Below are 15,484 nucleotides of genomic sequence, written 5' to 3'. Positions count from 1 at the left end.
CAAGCTTCTTAAGTGCTAAGCTACATTTCCTGAAAATACTCAATACAGTATTTTAAATATGATAAAAAGCCTGCCATGGCAGTATGACCAGAATCAGTTGGCCTTCGGAAGGCTCTGATCCCTCCCAAATTAAATTAAAAACTCTGAAAGCTGTCTCACTGCTGTCATCGTCAGTGAATGTTTGAGTGTGTGCATATGAAAAATTCAACATATTTAGGGCTGGCTGCAAGCCAGTGTGTGTGTGCACATGAGAAAGAACAGAACTGTAAAGGCACCACGAGGTTATCGGCCCTTCTACTTGCTCTTGTGCCTATAAATAGACTGTAACTTTTAGTTACTGTATAATCCCAGTTACTACACAATATTTGAAGGAGAAAATCAGGAGTAATAACATAGGCAGGAACAGCCAAACCATTTTGTCAAATTAGTTTGAAGCACTAGAACACAATCTCTAGAATTATTAATGTTCATTCTGTCATATAACATATAAAAAGAAGTCTGCTGTCTTTGTTTGGCTTATGAATACAAAAGAAAATGCAAGCCCTCAGTCTTAGTGATCAGCTACAATAGCTGAAGTCACTCTTGGATAAAAAACTAATAATAATAGTAACAACAAGTACAAACACGGGAACTTTTCATTGTAATTGCTATTTTTGAGCCCTCTGCTGGCAAGAGTCTTTCTAAAATAGACATTTTCAACTGAACACAAGGAAGTGTGGAAGAAACAAAGAGTATAAACAATCACTTAAGATTCATTTCATCACACTGTCTGTGCTGGAACTCCTTTTCCAGGAAAAGATCTCTTTCTATTCTAGATAATTTTCTATTCGTTTCCTTAGCCACTTGTTCGTTTTTTTCCACTCCCAATCCCAACTATTTTAAAGGTATTACCAACTGTTAGCATCTGAGGTGCCTAGCCCTGACTTCCATCCTAGCCATCCACCTGCTTTGACAAAGATACTTCACATCTTTGTTTAGCAATCCTTGTTTTGCAGCCTTCGGAGCTCCCATACTTCTCCATCGAGCACACATCTGTGGATTTAGCAAAGGTTCAGGACCCAGACAAATCTGAATAAGTTATTTCAACTTTCCATCTGTTCCCAAATAAAGACTCAGACATCCTTATTCTTTTCTGCCACTACCAAATCCTATATCCTACTGAAATTGTCTCTTGACTACTTTATTTTTCTCATTCTCATTAGGCACAAGCAGGCTTATCTCAAATGTACAGCGAGATTATCTGTTACATCCCTTAGACAGTTCCCTGTGCAAGAAGAATTCCTTTGTGCTCTTTTCTTCAGAGGTGTTTGATTCCAGGGATTCAGCCTTGAGGTGGGCTGAGCCCAGAAATGCTTGTCTTGCTCACTTCTACACTTCATTCAGTTGGTAATGCTTGCAACTCCTACCTGACTGGACTAGGTGCATGGCAAAGCAGCTGAAGCCAACTGTAGTGTGAGTGAAGGATAGAAACAAGGTTAAGACCATGAGAAGAAGAGGTGCTTTTTGCAATATGAAGAGTTCAGGTGCATAAACATGCCCAGTGGTGTATTTTAAGTTTTTGTGTATTCTGTCTTGCCTCTGCTACTCCACAAGGCTGCAGGTGCCTTTCAATTGGTCTCATGTCATGTTTACTAGCTCAGTGGGATGTCTCTGATACCATACGGCACCTACAATAGTACTACATGCTTATGCTTAGGGTACTTGATTTGCTCTCATGGTCTCTAATCTATAAGTCTTGGGGAGAGGGGATATGAAGTACTAAATAATGGATTTTCCACTGCTTTTACTTTATTTATCTTTAAAGTAGACAAGACTTTATATTGATATTTCCTGAGAAATATACTACCAGCATGACATGTTACACAAGTGCAGCCAGTGTCTAACAAATGGACAGATCAACCCCTGAGAGATGACTGAGGGTGGTCTAATCGGCCTTAGAGATCATCATTCATTCTGTCCGACTGCTATTAGGGCAGAAATTTATTGCTCAAACTAAAAGTAGATCAAACTGAGAGACTGAGGGATGTTTATATGTGTGTGCCCTTGGGTTAAAGGAAAATGAATAAATGAGTTTAAACATTTATCTCCTGAGCTCTACAGCTTGCTAATCATGCTAGCTCTGGCTTATGAATTTATTCTAGCAACAGTATGTCCTTTTGCTCAAAATCAGTGCAAAACGAGGAGCTGACCAGCAAACTGAACTTCACAAACAAATATTCTATATTGGCCACCACCATTTTTCTGGGAATACTCTTTCTTTCAGCTTTGGAGACAAGAAGATCAACTGTAGCAATCCTGTTTTCAGAGAGCACCGAAGTACTAAGTCTTGTGACATGAGTGAGCACACATTGGGACCAATATGCAACCAGGCAGAAAAGAAATAAGTAATTAAATAAAGCCTTTTAGCCTTATGTTTCGGATACTTTTCAGGAAATTTGGACAGTACAGCCCTGGAATTATTCCAGGACAGTCTATATGACCCTTCCAACCAAAAAGCAGGATGTCATTGCTTAGCTGGCACATAATGCAAGAGTTTAGCAAGGATTGCTAAGATATGCATCTAAGAGCTTTAAACAGCACTTCTGGAGTACAGCTCGAACCACATATTTGCACTGAAGCTCAGCAAGATTAGGAAACCTTTGTTTACTCTTCTGTCTCCAGTGTTTTTTCAGTGAGAAACACAAATACAGTAAAACGTATTTAGAATTTGAAGGGGAAAAAATGAAATCCTACCTGAAAATGAATCTAACTTCATGTGAATAGGGGGTCCTCTATATTTACTGCTTATAAAGTCAAATTTCATGTAAAACAGACTTCATTCATTGTGTGCTTTTATTCTGTGAATCTTCCAATCATATATTTTTTCTGTTCAAAAGCCCTTTGTTAATACAAGGGACCTCCTGAAAAACACTCAGGGATCATACTTCTGATACTGACCATGGAAACAGAAATCTGTATTGCTAATTATTCTGTTGGACAGTCTGCTTGGAAATTAACGAGAGTGGAATGAAATGAAGCAAATGGGAAAATCAATTACTAGAAGGTGAGGTAACCAAAGGCCTAGAAAAACAATTTAGCCTCTGGTAACACAGATGTATTCTGATTTTTGCAAAGTCCAGTTAGATGGCAGTATTATTCCTTCATGCACATACACAAAACAAGAATATTACAGAAAGAGCCAATCCCAGAGAAGCACATGCTCCACTCTCTTGTTTCTGGATGTATCCACCATTTTAAATTTAAGCAATAGAGAAAAACATTCTTTTTGCCTTGGCCTTGGTTTTTTTTAATGTGAAGATATATCCTTTAAAAGTTTATGATATAAATATGTTTTAACATAGACAGACTGCTTCATCACTACAGTCACTCCTGTGCCATTTCAAATGGATCTGTTCCCATCAAAGAGTTTACCTGACATTTTAGTCTTTAGACTGTATCATGAAGGATCTTCTGGGATTTAGCTTGTCCTTCCTTATGTGCACTATGAGTGCTGGTTGCTTAGAGGCAGAATAAGAAGTTTTGATCTGCACTGTCTCTATTTATGATTGACTAGCAGAGATTGCATGACCCCTCCCCTTCAGTAATCTCCTTTTTTGAATTAGACAAATATGTATTTAGTCTAGGTTGAGTTAATTTCACCCTAGGGCAGAGAGATGTGGTGCCTGACCATCTGACATCCTTTTTAGTCTTATTTTTTTTCCTAGTTTTGTGATTATTCCCAATAAGAAGGCTGGAGGGCTCTTCAAAAGGTTAAGCACTGGAAAAAGATAAGAATGAAAGTCCGAACCTGTAAGTATATTCAGAAGCTTCAACTTCTATGGAAACTATGTTAAAATATCTGCAGTAAGGCCAGACCATAAACTGTGCAGATGGACAGCCTTTCCTGAATGGGCTGAGATCTCTGAATAGTAAAACTGAAGCTTAAGGTATGGGTTATGATCTACAAAGCTGAGTTATGTTTGGCAGCAAGCTACATGAATGATCGTATTTCTATAAAATACTACTAATGGAGGTACAAGCTGCTGTGTTTCCTTTGCTGTTGATAAAGAAATAGGAAAAGTTTTCTGAAGGACTGATATCAGATTTGACATCATTATATAAATAAATTAGCACACTTCAGTCTTCTGCATGTCCTTGAAGTGCTCTTTCCTAAACTTACTTCACATCCTCTGTTCCATGGCATGTGAAGAGACCCACAAAAAAGGATTTAAGCTTCAGTGCTCTATAAATAAAATCCTACAATGTAAAAAATGAAATTACTCTAATATGAAGATCTGACCACTGCAGGCATTCATGTCAATGTTCTGCACAGTATTTAAACTACTGTAATTCACTAAGTCAGAGATCGTATGCCAAGTATTCAGAGAAGTTATAATTGCAATTTTATTGTACATTTACAAATACTCTTAAGTAACTTAAGAGTGTTTAAAGCTGTCTTGTGCTGAGATCTTTGAGACATAATTGGTGAGAAATTTATTCTGTTAAATATTAATGTGAAATTTACGTATATTTGGGATTTGTCTTCTTTTTCAAAGTATATCCTTAGGACTCAGATTTTATCTTATCTGTAGGAGCACAAAGCAGACATTTCCTTCACAATGACTGGTATCCGAGTGGATCTTATAATAATTTTGACATAATTTACAGTGAGATAAGAAATATATGCTCTGGGTGGGGTTAAGCTGATTTGCCTGCAGGTTACTGCAGTGAAGGTAACAATCTTCCTAAGTCCTCACTGTAATTATGAAGAACATTCTAGAGTGATTTGAACAGTTAAATTTAACTTCAGGGTTAAATTAAGTGAATATTAGGAACATATACTGCAATGACTCTAAAGAGAACTGAAAGTGACTCTCACATGCAGACAAATATATTCACTTGGATGAATTTTGTTCCTTAACTCACTTACTGAGCTACCTAAATAAAGGAGATTGAAAAAAGAAAAATCTGAAAGAGCAGAAGAGGGCACTCCTGATCTCAGTAACAGAGGGGTTGGAGCATGCTGGTACATTATGTTTAGAGAATATGTGTGTAAGGCACAGTTCCTAAGCGTGGATTCAGGAACTGATCAAACAGGAACAAAGAAGATTGCTTTAACATACATAACAAGTTCATATACCACCAATGTCACAGTATGTTAATTTGACCATATACATTGAAGTCTTTCCCCTTTTTCAAATGGAAGCTGTGTCACCCTTGTGCTCATGTAAACAGGTTAAAATCACATACTCTTTTTTTGTTGTTGTTTTGAAGAATCATATCTGTCTGAAAGTTACCCAGAATTAGAGAATGCTGACTCGATCGAGGGAATACACTACCAGGAATGAATTGCTGCCAGTAAAACTTTCAAAAACTGTCCTTTCCAAAACTGTCACATTTTCTTATGTCAACATTACACATGAATCGAAGCATTTCAATAAAGAATTGCTAAGCTTTACAGAATGTTGTAACAGATTATTCAGTTTTTACTTTTCTACAGCACTGATACTAAAGTGTGTATTTATTCGGAGTGAAATCATGACATTTTGCATGCACTTAGAGAGGTTCTTCAAATTCACCTGTTACTAATTTATGGAGTTAACTGGTCATGATCTAGCTGTACAAGTTTGCAGTAATTGACTTATTGTGTCTTCATTTTGATTGTATTGCAACCATGATGTTAAATTAAATCAAAAATGTTCTTTTCTGAATTGATATCTTTATATATCCAGGCTCTTCTTAAGGCTTTGTTCAGTAATAGTGAAATGATGTCTGGATCACTGGTTTTATTGCATCTTCCCCCATTGAAGGTGTTTGCAAGTTAACCTAAGATGTTACTGCATTCATGAAACACTTCGGGTTTTTTTACACTTTGTTAGACTGCATTTCAACACAAAGTTAATGTGAGAGAGGAGAACTCTCCTGTGCATATGTATGACTTGTTTGCCATTTAACCCTTAATGGGATCTAAACAGACAAAAAAAAAGGATTTAAACAGTAACAGGAAAAAATGCCATGTCTAGAAATGATACAGAGATACTGAGTAGATTCTTTGGATACAGGCTAACCACAGGATATTTCAAGCAGCCACTCTTTCTAAGGGTCTGAGCATTGTGTGAAGTAAGCACATAAAGCCTGATGGCAAAACTCTCTGGGCACCATGATTTGTTCATTTGTATCAACCATGCATACCTCATCTTTGAGCTGAGTCTTTCAAATAATGCTGCCAGTTTAACTTCTCTAAACATATTATTGGAAATACCATAAACAATGCAAATGCTAATGTTATCTGACCGAAAATACTTATTTAGCTATCAAAGAGAATTGACGAGATATCTCTAGAAGATGTTGTGTGGTCCCTGGGCTTGATTTACCAGCTTAGCCACAGATTTACATGCTAGAGCAAGAGTAATCGTTATGGTGGGTCAGATACTGGTGGCCTCTGCCCCCTTCCTCAGTATTTATTAAGTGCATGTTTGCTAATTGAGCTGTTAATAGCTTATTTGCTCCTTAAAGAAAAGGAGCTTTATTAGCTCCCTTCTTTCAAAAGTGGGGAAGGTAGCTGTATACGTTGCACATTCTGTTGTTAAGTAGATCCAGAAATAGACATTCACCACAAAATACTATTTGCTCTCTCTCTCTGATTTCCCTTTGGCCAATTCTATTCAACTTTGATTTGGGTGGACGCTCATGTCTCCAAAAATCTTCCCTCTAAAATGAGTATAACAAGAAATATGAATTATTATTTGTTAATTATTGGGTTTTTCAGTGATAAATACCTCCTGCATTATTGATTAGGTAAGACCAGTTTGATCTAGTGACAGTTGATGCTCTAAAATAGTTTCTGTTTGTCAGTGTGTGCTGATATTAACTGTCTCATTTGAATGTGACTACAGGCCTGGAGAAATGGTTTGAAACAAATTAGCAGAAGTGACTGGAGCTCAACTTGGAACATTATAAATGCCTAACTGTAATAAGTACACATGTGAAACAGACACCTACACATTAACAAAATCTCATCTGTAATATTTTAAGCTGTCTGTGCTCTTATCTTGGCAAAACTCCTTGAACACAATAAGGACTATGTTTGAATGGAAGTCTTAGAATTAGATCCAAAAGGTTAAGACCTCTCTGAATTCATCCTAGAACTGCAGAATAGTTGAGGCTGGAAGAAACCTCTGGAAGCCATTTGGTCCAACACCCTTTTCAAGCAGACAAGGGGTCAAGGTACAACCAGAGCAGGTTTCTCCGGACCATGTTCAGGTAACTTGGACTCAGTGCTTAACTCCTAGACTTACAAAATTAAGTGTGACAAATGCCATTCCAGGCTATCAGTAATTTAAACCCTAGTAATCTGAATAAAATTAACATTGACTGATTTAGGGAAGCCTCTATGAATACAGGAAACTTAGTAAGTAGTTGACATCACTACCAGGATATAAAACTGGGGGAGGGAAGAGATATGCTAGTTCTTGTCCTTTATACAGTGTTAAGACTTAGCTCTCAATCACTTTCCAGCCTGTGGCTAACACAAAGGCCAGTAGTTTATAGTCACAGAAAAACGTGCGTGTACTTGGCAGCCATGCTGTTTGAATTACAAGATGAAGAAACTGCCTGTGTGGGATGGTTTTGTTATGACAACTGAAGCTACAAAGATTAGGTAAAATTTCTCTCACAAAGCAGGAGAGAGAAGATTGCACTGAAGGGCATTGTAAGTGCTTACACAACAGTTTCTTCAGTCTTTGATATGCAATTTTAATAGTTATCCAAGGTCAATACAGAGACAGTAGGATCATCCTTCAAAAGAATTTGTTTCATTTTATGACACATACCACAGTGCCGTGAATCATTAAAGGCACTCAATTTGGGGATACCTGACAGCTTGTTTGACTGAAGTTCTGAACTTAGTTTAACAATCTTTGTCAAGGAACATGGCTGTATACAGTATAAGATACATAATATGTCATGTTTATATTACTAGTTTGTGTAAAAAAAAAAAAAAAAGTTGACATAAAATAGTTCTGTTAATACACAAAAATGAAAATCTTGTCTCAGATAAATTCAAATAATTATAAATATTTTTACTAAAAATAACTGTCAGCTGCAGAATAACAGCACTATTATCAACAATTCAACTTACAGACAAGCTACTTCCTTCCATGACACCAGCAGCTATCCAAAACACATGAAAAAGATAAAAACATACATCTGGGCATTGTAGCAACTGTATTGAGAAGAACATGCCTATGATGCTAAAGTTTCTCAACAACTGATCACTCCTCTAGAGAAAATAGATGGGCTCTCTGAACAAGCTACTTTAAGACCATGTGTGTCCTTACTGTGGTACAATCTCTGCCCATTACTGATCATTCAGCTAAACATGAAACACTTGCAGAAAATCATTAACTGCTATAACTCATGCTGGAAGAAGACCACCCTTGAATGACTTCTCAGGATACACAGCTTCATTCTGGAGGGACAGGTCAACTTACCTCTCAAGTTGATTCATAGACCTATCATAAGAAAGTTAAGTCTGGGCAAGTATTCTTAGTTTACTATTTCTATGAGAGGTCAAGAGATAAGACAGGTTTATGTGGTCAAAGTCTTTTCTATTTTTCCAGTAATTTTCTATTAAGATTATTAGAAGATATTAATATTGGGTACTAGACATCTTTTGATTATTTAAGACGGTAAATTTTAAGTCATAACAGTCAAAACACCTCCACTATCAAAGATACTAAACTGTAGTCAATGGACTACTCCAGAAAATTTCACCTAAAGCACATTTCAGTTCTGTGCTAGAATGAAATGGACTTCAATTCCTACTTTTTAAACACACTGTCCATCAAATGTAGGCTCATAATTAGTTCTGCCATGAAAGTTAGCATTTAATTCCCTCACCCTTTCTATTCAGATGAGAACATTGTTACACCAGATAAATAACCTTAACTCTGGCACCAACTGAGTAATCACAGTGTTTTCAGTTCTGATATTTTCTGTAGGCTACAACAACCAAATGCCCATGTTGCACATGACAAAATACACAAAAGACACAATGCAAACCAGCTTTACTGTGAAGCCAATAGTTACCCTTTCTGACAGTATAAGGAGAAAGATAAATGCATCTCTGTTGCAATAATTTATAATATATAACGTGTTTATAGATGAAACAAACAAACAAAAACTCCTTACACAAAACAAGTCTTCATAGTAGTGAGGCTTTGCTGATTAAAAATTGTAGAAAGGCAATAAGACATCAAAAGGTTTCTGCAATAGCAGCATTTTCTTTCATTAAGATTTTTCTTTTGATTTTCACTATTACATCTAGATCACAATACTGCATGCATCCTTACAAGAAATGTGTGCTTGCAGGACAAGAGGTGTTAAATTACTTAGCCTGGATATGATTTCATATCCACTAAGAAGCTTCCATTCTTTTTCTTTTTCAGAGAATGTGGTATCAGGAATATTTCCCGATCTGTTTCATTAAGAAAATCTGTGAGCACTTGAGGGTATTGCAATTTCAGTGACCTATAATTTAAATATGACAATCTAAATTCAGCCAGATAAACTGTAGAGACACAGTATCTGTTTGGAAGAAAATATGAAGTTCGGAAGGAAAGAAAAAAGAAAAAAAAAAAAAAGGCACTTCAGATATATGTATGAACATAGAAGATTAGATTGTGTTGACCTTCACCAGGTATTAGGTATTTACCTGAGAGCAAAATATGCCTTACAGGTAATGTCTTGTTGACAAACTGATCTCAGTCATAATTATTAGTGGCATATATATAGCATAATGCATACCCAGGCCAACATGAACCTATTCCAGAGTATGCACTGAAATGAACTTGCATTGGTCAATTCCTGCCAAGAACATTTCCAACTTTTCACTGATTTCATCCACTGGAAATCTGAGAAAGGACTCAAAAAGTCTAGGTCTCTAAATATTTTTTTTTTCAAAACAGCAACGTTGCTTATCGTATCTTTGCTGTTGCCTTCATTACACATCAAAGGTATGCATATGGATGCACATTTAAAAGTAACATAGTAAAAAACGACTTGAAAGAGTCCAAACATAAGACATAAACTATAAGTAGTGAGCTCCATGGAACTACTTACTTACTCTAGCAAATTACAAGTCTTTTAGCATTTTTAACAGGAGATCAAGAAGTTGTATTTTGGCTTTGAAACAAAAAGAGTAAGAGTGATCAAAAGGCAGAGAGGAAAGAATTTAAAGGAAAACATGATACTTCTGAGATGTATCATGGGAAAGAGACTGAAGAAGGTTGGCTTGAAAAGTAGATTTCCAAAGAGTCAAGGCTAAAGAAAAATACTGTGCAAGACATAGAAGGTGTGCAGAATGCCAGTGCTAGGCAGGTGAAAACAATTACTGAGGCAGTGAAGAAATATCATCAGGTACCAAGTCAAATGTCCACAAAGAGTGTCAAAAACACTGAAGGTGATTTTTGAGGGGGTTTTGAAGTGTTAATAGGCTGGTACATACCTGAAGATGTAATGACCAGCAGTGCCATGTTTACAAAGAGTGATGGCAAGGAAGAAATGTCAGGAAGAAGAGAGAAGAATCTGAAGACAACAATCTGCCCCTTGAAATATTTTGCAGAAAAAAAACAAAACTGAATGTTATGGCTGCATACCCAGGAAGAAGACTAGATCCAAAAAGAGTAGCCATTTGCATCATGACTTATTATCGAAATAAGAGAAGAAAAGTGAGCATGGAAGCAACTGAAATGTGGGTGGTTAAGTATAGCTATAACAGGACACTGAGATATTTCCTCATCTGGCTGATGTAATATTTTCAAATTTTTGCTTTGCTATAAAAAAATAAAACAAAACAAAACAACCAACTGATTATTTATTTTGGTCTTTGTATACCAAATCACCTTTCAAATTGTAGATGATGAAAATCTTATTTGTACCACAGTATGCACAGTAAGCTCAACATACCTAGTTTTTATATACAAAGCAAGAAAATATAAGTTCATGGGATTTCTCTGAGGCAAGGACTAAGACCCTAGGATGAGGGGTGGGCTTTCAGCAAAATTACTTATATCATATGCAAACATCCAAATGCTCCCATCAATCTTATTTTCTGTTTCTATGCTCTCTCCTCACTTTCCTAATTTCCTTGGCAAGAGAGTTAACATACACTGGTGAGAGACAGTTAATCTTTTTATACTTATAGCTTATAAAACACTGATCCTATTTACTTGGAAAGCATTTAAAAATGGACATTTGGATGCCAAATTTAGTCCCATTTCCTAGTATGTACTCATCAAAATGATTTTATTTATTTTAAAAACATCTCCAGAATCCAGAAGCACAAAATTATGGTGCAAAATGCAGTGATAACGAAAATCAGACTGGCTACAGTTAAGATGTTAAGAGTACACTGTATCAACAGGGGGCAGACTTTGATAACTAAAACTTATGTAGACTTGGTGAATGGTAAACTTCTTTTATATTGGAATTATTGAGTTTCAGTTTCAATTAAGGAGTATAAATTTATGATCCACCACCAAAACCAGAAAGGATTCAATTTAAATTAATAATAGATTTGCACTCATTTTATAACAAGTAGATTCTTGAAACATAAAGGACTCATTGATTCATCCTCCTGAATCTCAACAGGTAAATTATTTAGAAATGCTCATCAATATTTCAATGAGCACACTTTTTTCTTTTATGAATACCCCATTAAATGAGCAGGCCTTCTTTGTATTACAGCTTTCTGCACCTGTTTATTCTCACAAATACAGTGTAGCAGTAAAGTAGATCTGCACACATTCTGAAAGGGTGTCAGCTCTCTTTTTTATATTTATTTTTTCATGAAAATTCAGCACAAAAGTATTCTAAGAGATCAGCGGATTTGTTATTGGACCCAATCTTGGTTTGTAACGTTGATTCAGTGACAATTAGTAGGGAACTGCTTTGGAGTTGCACCCACCTAACTAGATCAGAATTTAGCCAAGATCTATTTCCTTTAAGTATGATTTGAAAACAAGTGTTGGCACTTGAGTTTGCAACTCAAACCGTGCATGTGTATTCATATGTGTGTATATTGATTTAGGAAATGGAAAAGGGCAAAAAAATCACAGTGTTTAAATTTGGAATGGAATAAAGATGGTGTACGCTTATTTTTGAATTATTATTTAATATATTAATGTTGATGAAGACAGACATTACTTTAAATCTCACCGGTGTTATCTCAAGTCTCTGTACTGGTTGTACCAACCCCAAACATAGTCATTTCTAACAAGAAGAACATGTTTGTGAAACTCCAGGACAACCCTGATCCTGGGATTTGAATTATCTTCAAGTTTAGAAGGAAGACATTAACTGCTAGAATCCAGGGTGAATGCTTCATTAGGGCAGAGAAATTGTACTACTGCTTTTAAGTTACTAGTGGTCTAACTGCTCACGTTACTGCTTTCTGCAGCAGCACCCACAGCTACAGTTTAGTGTGGACTCGTTTAAAAAAAAAAATCAGCTCTCTGCAGCTTTCTAAGGTATGTTGATAATAGAACACAAAAGTATCTCACCAATTACAATAATTCCTAAATTGTAGGGCAGATGTCCATAGATAAATCCTTGCCCTGAGTGAAGCTGAGTTATGTGTTGGAATTTATACTGAGGTGTAGATGTGATTGACTCCACCTATACCTGAATTCCCAAATTCCTGTTTTACGTACAAAAAAACCAAGATCATGTGCCATAATGTTTTTTCACTGCTGCCAATTTCTCCAGAGCCACTTTCTAACCACTTACAGAATCAAAGAATCATAGAATAGTTTGGATTGGAAAGGACTACAAAGATCATCAAGTTCCAACCCAGTACTGCAAGCAGTGTTGCAAACTGCAAGACCAAGTACTAGATCAGGCTGCCCAGGACCCCATCCAACCTGGTCTTAAACAACTTCAGGGATGGGGCATCCACAGTCCCTCTGTGCAACATCTTCCAGCACCTCACAACCCTCTCAGTGAAAAACTTCCTCCTGATATCTAATCTAAATTTTCCCTCTTTTAGTTTAAAACCAGTCCCACTTGTCCTATCACTACTTATCCATTGAGTTGATTTCTCTCATGTTTATGATCTCCCTTTAAATACTGGAAAGCTGTAACAAGATCTCCCTGCATCCTTCTCTTCTCCAGACTGAAAAAGCCCAGCTCCTTTATCCTGTCTTCATAGGAGAGATGCTCCAGCCCTCTGATCACATTCATGGCTCACCCCTGGACCATCTACGAAAACTCCACATCTTTCCTGTGTTGATTGCCCCAGATCTGGATGCAGTACTTCAGATGGAGCCTTACAAGGGCAGAGTAGAAAGGTACAGTCAAGACCCGTAACCTACTGGCCACCTCTCTTCTGATGGAACCCAGAATACCATTGGTCTTCCAGGCTGCAAGCACACACTGCTTGCTCATGTTAAGATTTCATTTACTAGGACCCTTAAGTCTTTCTTAGCAGGGGTTACTCTCAAGGAGTTCTTCTCTCAGCCTGAATACATATCTGGGATTGCCCTGACCCAAGCGTAAAACCTTGCACTTTGCTTTGTTGGTCATTAGGTTCACCTGTCATTAGGTTCACAAGGGCCCCCCTGTCAGGTTTATCTCTGTGGCCTGTCTCTGTGGACCAACTCTTCTGACCAATATCAGAACCCTTTCTTGTTTTCAACATCCCTTACCAAGTTCAGTTCCACCTGTACCTCAGCTTTCCTAATCCCATCTCTGCATGTCCAGACAGCATCCCTATTTTCTTCCCAGGTGACATGCCCTTGTTTCCGCAGCTGGTACAATCCCTTCTTTTCCCTCAGTCTGACCAGCAAGTCCATGCCAGTTTCCTGTCTCCCCTGCCTGCTTTCTTATTCTGAGGAACGAAGAGCTGTTGTGCCCTCAGAAAGGCACCTTTAAAGAGTAGCCAACTTTGCTCCACTCCTTTGTCTCTAAGAACAGCTTCCCAGGAGATCTCATCTAACAATTTCTTAAACAGCCTGAAGTTTCCTATCCTGAAATTCAGTATCCTGACTCTGCTCTTTGCCAGGCCCACATTCCTCAAGATCACAAACTCAACCAGGGTATGGTCACTACAACCCAGGCTGCTTCCAATCTTAATGACTTTAACCTCCTTCATATCGGTGAGCACAAGGTCCAGCAACACTTTTCCTCTGGTTGGTCCATGCAATACCTGAACAAGAAAGTTTTCATCAATGGACTCCGAGAGTCTCCTGGATCGCTTGCAACTCCTCACAGTTTTCCCAGCAGATATCCATATGGTTGAAATCCCCCACATGGATGAGAGCCTATGAGCAGGATGTTTCTTGCAGCTGAAGCAAGAAGGCCTCACCAACAGTCTGCCCTTGATCAGGTAGCTCCAGTAGATCCCAACCACTGGGTGCCATTTATTGTTCCTGATCTTAACCCACAGTCTCTCAGCCTGTTCCTGAGTTTCTCAGAGGGAGCTTCTTGCATTCTATCCACTTTTTAACACAGAAAGCAACCCCCCCACACTCCTGCCACTTTGCCTATCCCTTCTAAAAAACCTACAGCCCCCAGTGGTAATATTCCAGTTACACAAATCATCTCACCACATTTACATGACAGCAGTAAAATCAAGTGCACCACAGTTTCTAACTCCTGCTGCTTATTTCCCATGCTGCGTGCATTGGTACAGAGGCACTGCAGCTGGGCTTTCAGATGCATTACCCCCATAGAGGAGTCCTCCCACGAACCTCCTGGACAAACCTGAGGCACTTTCTTGTTGCTTGGACTGTTTTGAATTTGCCTTTCCTCTGTCTTCTATTAAAATACCATGGACCACATTTCATTACCAAAGAAGTTAAGCTGCAGTGGGAGAAGAAGAAGTCAGAGCCTGCCGTTAGGAATTCTGAAACGCACACGCTCCTTCGAGACCAAGCTCTTACTGATGTGCTTTTAACTGCAGACACCAGGGGTCAGAAACGCTGAGCCGCTTTTATTTAACCACAGCTGTGACTGGCCACTGCGAGCAATGAAATCGGATAAGAACTGATGTGTTTTGCCCGGAGATATTTATCCGTTTTTATTCTGGCGCGCAGAGGGGCGGTGCGGACGAGCAGCCTCACAGTGGGACCGCGCCGGGCACCTCTTTCAGCTCCGCGGGGCGGCCGTTACCGCACACGCTCCCCAACCGCCCCGCTCCCGCAGTGCCCCTTTCCTCAGCAGCAACCTGTTTAGCGGGGGGGCGAGGGGAGGGAAGGACCGAACCCGCCGTGGCCCGTGAGATTGACAACTGTCTCTGTCCAATCGCAACAGAGGGCCTCTCCCCCACGGGTGTCTATTGGCCGCGCGGAGGCAGGAGGCGGGTCTCCGGCAGCTGGCGGAGCTCCCTCCGGAGCTCGGCGGGCTGTCCGCAAAGCGCAGCGTGTGCGCGGGTTGAGCGCGTACGCAGCTGTCCTCTTCCAGCAGGGACTATGCAGGCTCTTCTCGCCGTGCAGCGGCGGGCGGC

General features: G+C 38.6%; 1 long non-coding RNA gene across 1 annotated transcript; it reads left to right on the top strand.

Annotated features, from left to right (window-relative positions):
* The first annotated feature begins 3,053 nt into the window (after positions 1-3,053).
* On the top strand, positions 3,054-10,847 carry LOC104917571. The gene is made up of 3 exons (XR_796961.3): positions 3,054-3,789; positions 7,126-7,242; positions 9,429-10,847. It is a non-coding gene; the product is annotated as an uncharacterized LOC104917571 (long non-coding RNA).
* The last annotated feature ends 4,637 nt before the right edge of the window (positions 10,848-15,484 follow it).

The sequence above is a fragment of the Meleagris gallopavo genome, chromosome 1 (genome assembly GCF_000146605.3).
Source record: "Meleagris gallopavo isolate NT-WF06-2002-E0010 breed Aviagen turkey brand Nicholas breeding stock chromosome 1, Turkey_5.1, whole genome shotgun sequence".
Lineage (NCBI taxonomy): Eukaryota > Metazoa > Chordata > Aves > Galliformes > Phasianidae > Meleagris > Meleagris gallopavo.
The sequence above is the reverse complement of the archived record's forward strand: the minus strand, read 5'-3'. Positions and strand labels throughout refer to the sequence as shown.